Here is a 6,813-nt window from a genome sequence, read left to right on the forward strand (position 1 = left end):
GTATCTGAACGACCACAAAAAGTGGTAGAACACTGCATTAACTACTCCTACAGGTTAGTGGATGATGCACCTGTTCAGCAGCGAGCGGAATGGGGAAGAATAGTATGTTGCTTGCTCTACATATGGTAAACCCTCTCCGTGATAGTCCTCACTGTTCAGGTGGAAAGCAGCGGCTGGCATTGTCATCCTCCTCAGCATTAGTCCGGGAACTGACAGAACTACTCAAGTGGGGGAAATAAAAACAAGAAAAGAAAAAAAGGTGAAGATCATGAAATAAATAAACATACAAAAATATAAAAGGTCTCTCTCTCCCCTCTATTACTCCTTCCTCTTTCTTTCTGCAAGTGCAGTATCCGTTAACTTGGAGGCCAGTCTATGACATCAGTCATGAATGACAACGTAATGTTTATTTGATTTAATGCTTTATTAACAAGTTTCTTAACAGTGCATTTATGCTAGCCCTTGAAGATAATCCAAGTTTTGTAGTAATCTGTAATAAATTGTTTTGGTATTTAATGTTAAGCCTGCTGTGAGCATCTCTCATGGTTATTTGAGCTTGTTAGTGTGATTGCCCCTGTAGGGCAACCAGACTATAGTACTTGTCCGACTTTATTACATCTTCAATCTTCCATCATCTTCCATGCGTCACGGCAACCACACACACACACACACACACACACACACACACACACACACACACACACACAGTTTCCACTGTACTCAATTAATCAGTATACGTATGTATAGATCACCATATTTGGCTATAAAGGAACCCAGGCAGACAGCGTTTCCTGGGTTTATATAGATAGAAGATAGATGTCATGTGTATTTCTAGTTGGCTCAGTGGTTAGCCACATGTGGCACATTTACCGTAGCCCTGTAAAGGCACCCTTTTATAAACCTCCACTGAACTGACCTACGGTACGCTGTCTGATAAATTCCCCCAACTGTTGGTATTGACATAAACATGCACGCAGGATGCATGCATAGTGCATTATGTCAATACCAACAGTTAGGGGAATTCATCAGACAGCGTACTGTAAGTCAGTTCATTGCAACTGCAGATGATCCCTTTTAAGGACAACAGGAAGTACAATTGACATCGCTATTCTACAGCATGTAATATCTCACATTAGGCTCAGCTTCTTGAGAAAACAAGCCTCTTCTGCTTATTGGGATTGATCATTATTAGCAGCAGAGGATTGTTTTCTCAAGAAACTGAGCCATCCATCCACCATCATCCATCCATCCATTCCATCCACCATCCGTCCGTCCTTCTGTCCGCCACCATCATCCATCCATCCATTCTATCCACCATCCATCTGTCTGTCTGTCTGTCTGTCTGTCTGTCTGTCCACCACCATCCATCCATCCATCCATCCATCCATCCTTCCGTTTGTCCATTCATCCACCCACCCACCCATCCATCCATCCATCCATCCATCCGTCCATCCATCTGTTTGTCTGTCCAACATCATCCATCCAAGTCTTTCTATGGCAAGTGTTTGGGCATTCAATCCATCAATTTTCTATGACTTTCCATTTGTGGCCCCTAAGGTCAAACATGAAAGCACTTTTAGAGGTGTGTTCTATTGAGGCCACGCAATTTAGGGTTATGGAATATCAAAACGTTATTTGACGTTCATTTGTCACATTCATTCATTTGACTCCCTCTCTAGATCATGTGTCCTTAATTTGTTGGGAAAAAAAGTCGGAAAAAAAGAAGTCAGAAATCACAACAAATTGTCTGACTTTGTGTGCCTCATGACCATCTTGTAGGTGGGCAGGTTTCTGAACTGTCCAGAGCCGACCACCGATTCAGAGACACAGAGTGATTAAACGTAAAGTATGCCATCTTACAATGAGCATTAGTGAGAACCAATTTACACATGAAAACAAATTAGTAGGGTTCTAAACTTCTATGTTTGTCACCTATAGTGGCAGTGTGCACAAGACATTTGGTGCTCATCGGTCCAGTTCTTCATGAGCCTCGGACAGACAGACAAACATGCAGACCCTCTGCTGCAAGGACATAAAAAAAGGTCCGCTTTGGTCATACACAACGAACAAAGGTGCTACAGAAAGAAAGTGAGAGGATTACAGTACATGCTGTAGTGATATTTTTATATTGTATAATTCTGGCCTGTTCTGTAATGCTTCTATTACTACGCAGTACACACCCCTTCCTACTGGATACTGCCCAGTACTTCTGATCAGAAGTGCCAACAAGGCAACCTAGAGAGGTGATCCAGCTAGTCTATCCGGGAGAGTTTGTCTTTGTTTTCAACACTCTCTGGTGGACAGAGTTGCAGTGTGGAGATGCTTGGTGTGTCTTCAAATGACCTACTGTTTACACTAGAAAGGTTTGTCCACAGCGTGAAGTAGGGATGGGACGATAAGCGATATTATTGTTTATCGTGATAAAAAACACTCACAATAATCGTATTGTGGAGATTTAATTCATCGTGATATCGTCCTCCGTCATGCACTGGGATCAATTCACCTTTTATTTGCCAAGCTGCATATCCGGTACCACTTAAACCTTCTATAATTGGTAAAAGGCACTTAAAAAATACGTACTTGATACAGTCTTTTTTTCACTCTCTCAAATGTCTTCGGCTATTTTTTGGCAAATGTTCCACCCCTGGATAATGGATTTTGATTATCGCGATGATTGATTGATTGATTGTAAATCGCAATTTCTTTTGTCACAATAATTGTGATTAATTGTGATTGAAACTCTCATATCGTCCCATCCCTAGCGTGAAGATGCTTCTGGTGTCTGGTCAGATTAGCCAACACGTTGAAACTCTTGTCGCAGTGTTTACAATGGAAAGGTCTTTCTCCCGTGTGGATGCGCTGGTGTGTGTTCAGGTGACCCAGCTGACTGAAAGTCTTGTCACAGTGTTTACAACGGAAAGGTTTCTCCCCGGTGTGGTGGCGCTGGTGTGACTTCAGGTGACCTAACTGACTGAAGGACTTGCCACACTGCGTCTGTGTACAATGGAAAGGTCTTTCTCCGGTGTGGCGACGCTGGTGCGTCTTCAGGTTACTCAACACCCTGAAGGACTTGCCACACTGCGTACAATGGAAAGGTTTTTCCCCGGTGTGTAGTCGCTGGTGTGTCTTCAGGTTGCTCACCACGCTGAAGCTTTTGCCACACTGTTCGCAATGGAAAGGTTTTTCCCCGTTATGAAGACGCTGGTGTGTCTTCAGGGTGCTTAGGACGCTGAAGCTCTTGTCACACTGTTTACAGTGGAAAGGTTTCTCCCCGTTGTGGAGACGCTGGTGTGTCTTCAGATTACCCAACTGGCTGAAGCCCCTGTCACATTGTGCACGCTGGAATGTCTTGCCTTTAGCGTGGACATGCTGCTGCATCTCCAGATGAAGCGCAACACTGAGGCTCTTGACACATTGTTTCAAGTGTGACTTCAGGATATCCAAGCGACCGAAACTCTTGTTACAATGTTTACAGCCGAAAGGCTTTTCTCCCGTGTGAAGACGCTGGTGTCTCTTTAGGTTCACCAACACGCTGAAACTCGTATCACAACGTTGACATTTGAACGGTTTCTCTCCAGTGTGGATGCGCCGGTGCGTGATCAGGTGACCCGACTGGCTGAACGCCTTGTCGCACTGCTTACAGTGGAAGGGTTTCTCCCCCGTGTGAATGCGCTGGTGTGTCTTCAGACTACTCAACTGACAGAAGCTCTTGTCGCACTGTTTGCAGTCGAAAGGCTTTTCTCCGTTGTGGACACGCTGGTGCGTCTTCAAATTGACCAACACGCTGAAGCTCTTCACACATTGCGTGCAGTGGAACGGCCTCTCGCCGGTGTGGACGCGCTCGTGTGTCTTCAAGTTAACCGACACGTTGAAACTCTTGTCGCACTGTTGACACTGGAAAGGTTTTTCGCCAGTGTGCAGAAGCTGGTGTGTCTTCACACTACCCAGCTGACTGAAACCCTTGTCACACAGCTTACAGTGGAAAGGTCTTTCTCCGGTGTGGACACGCTGGTGTGTCTTCAAGTTAACCAATACACTGAACTTCTTGTCGCACTGTTTACACTGGAAAGGTTTTCCTCCGTCGTGCAGCAGATGGTGGGTCTTCAGGATATCGAGCCGGCTGAAACTCTTGTCGCACTGTTTACAGTGGTACGGTCTCTCCCCAGTGTGGACATACCGGTGCGTCTTCAGGTGATCTGGGCGACTGAAACCCTTGTCACACTGCTTACAGACGTGGGGTTTCTTTGCCGTGAACGTCAGCTGAAGCATGTTTACTTCTGCTTCTCTTGGCTGATTCAAGGTCTTGGTAAACTGTTGATTAATGGACGATTTTGGTTTGTCTGTGTCTCCTTGCTTCTGGCTGGTGTTCTGCTGATGGGCTACTGAGGGGATACTTCCATTTCTCGTCATTTTATTTTGACCGTAGAGGCTGTCCGCTTTCTCTTCTGTGTCTCTCTTGCCCTCTATCTCTATTATCTCTGTCTATTATCTTGGCTCTCTCTTTCTATATTAAACCAAGACTTTTAGTGCTTCTCTTGAATCTCTCGCTCAGTGGGTGTGTAAAGGAAGTTTCATTCCTTATATAGGCTAACCAGAGTTCAGGTGTGATGTAATTCACAGCACAAACTGTTGCCATGCAGGCCTAACAGGCAACGTTGTATTTCATCCATGATTCCTGCCGGGGATCCTGTGAGCACTGGGACAGGGAAGACACATTTGCATATTATAACCACACCCAGGGGTCTATTAGAGTAATGTTAACTCCATAGACACATACAAAACAGAAAAAAATCAAACCTCGGTTCGAAGTGAAGCGGTGAACTTTTATTCTATGTGTTCTAGAGTTATGAACTCTGTGATCTATACATTCTTTATATTCTGAATGAATTAATGATTTTATCTGGAGGGCCGAATTGTCATGTGAAGCTTGACCAATCCTCAAAGTATCCATTCATCAGACCGGGACGGACACTACACACATACGGACGGACGGACGGACGGACGGACGGACGGACGGACGGACGGACGGACGGACGGACGGACGGACGGACGGGCGGGGCAGATAAAACCTGTTCATTCTGGACTGATGGTATGACCATATATGGACATGGGACACACATTTTGTTTTTGAAAAACCCTATTCATTCTGGAGTCTGGACTGATATTCTGGACGTACGGGACAGATAAAACCTGTTCATTCTGGACTGGAATGACCATATATGGACATGAGGTGACAGACATTTTGTTTTTGATAAAACCTGTTCATTCTGGACTGGGATGACCATATATGGACATGAAACACACATTTTGTTTTTGAAAAAACCTGTTCATTCTGGACTGAAATGACCATATATGGGCGTGGGACACACAAAGCCACTCATTGGAAGCGGCTTTCACCGCTTCAAAAAGAACAAAACTATGGCACCCAAAGGGCAGATGTTCTGGTGGGACATGGCGGCATGTCACATCATATTCCAGCAGCTGCCGGAAGCACTCACTGAAGCTTCCATTCTGGCATTCTGGGGTATATTGACCCAGGCCGACACCAATGACATGGACCTGGTGCAATGCTGACACAGAAGGGAGAGAACAGAGAGCATACAAATCTATAGAGGAATTACTGCATCACCTGACAGGAACTGTTGCTGGTATTTTGGGCACTGAGAGACTTTTGCCCGTGCCTGAATGAGAAGTACTTCCTGCTCTGGACCTGCCACTGACGCGTTATTGGGACCTCTGGCCTGTCCTGGCTCTTCCACTTTGAAGAGCTACTATCTCCTCCTGGTGTCCCATGGTCTCTGTGAGACAGTGGTGGAAAAAGTACTCACATCATGTTTTATTTAAGTAAATGACTGCACTGTAGGCCTTCTCTATACTGCACAAACTGACGAAACCACTTTGTCATTAAGGACAATTAAATCAATATTTATTTGGGCTGCGGACCCCCATCAGCAGATTTTGTGTGCCTGTCCCCAATACAAGATTTGTGCTGTAAAATGTAAAAAAAAAAGTGTGTGTGTGTGTGTGTGTGTGTGTGTGTGTGTGTGTGTGTGTGTGTGTGTGTGTGTGTGTGTGTGTGTGTGTGTGTGTGTGTGTGCGCGCGCGTGCGTGAGTGCGTGCGTGCCTGCGTGCGTGCGTGCGTGCGTGCGTGCGTGCGTGTGTGTGTGTGTGTGTGTGTGTGTGTGTGTGTGTGTGTGTGTGGATGACTGAGGATGAGGAAGAGAGAAAGGGGGAGAGGGTCAGGGTGGGAGAGCCAGAGAGATGTTCAAACAAAGGAGGGCTGGGTTAAGTGTATCATAGTAGCCTATCGACCCCACGCATGCATGTCATGTCATGTCATCTCTCGTGAGAGTGTGACGTGCAGCCATTAAACTATAAAGCCACAGAACAGTCGATCAGGTTCCAAATCAGACAGCCGTCAACTTGTTACAGTAGGCCTACTAGCCTACTTACCTAACCAAGACACGTTCCAGCTACTCCAGCGCCTCAACTCAACCTCCTTCGTTGGAGAAGCAGCGACTAAAATGTAAATATTTAGGTAGCCAAGGACGACAAGTAATTTTTTTTGGGGACAAGTAGGCGTCTTCTACATTGCAAGATCATTCACGACCAGCAGTCCAGGACCCATCAGCGCGTTATCTCTTCCGAGGAGCAACATTCATTGGCCACGGACTGACACATGTAGCCTGTAGGCTACTGTGTAATAACAAATAAAATAAAAATACCAAATAAAATTAGGCCTATAGCAGTTTATTATGCGTTATGTGGGACAACTAGTTGCCGTAGCTGTGATCTTTTTAATCGTCTCTTTGG

Source organism: Nannobrachium achirus, assembly GCF_963921795.1.
Source record: "Nannobrachium achirus genome assembly, chromosome: 4".
Lineage (NCBI taxonomy): Eukaryota > Metazoa > Chordata > Actinopteri > Myctophiformes > Myctophidae > Nannobrachium > Nannobrachium achirus.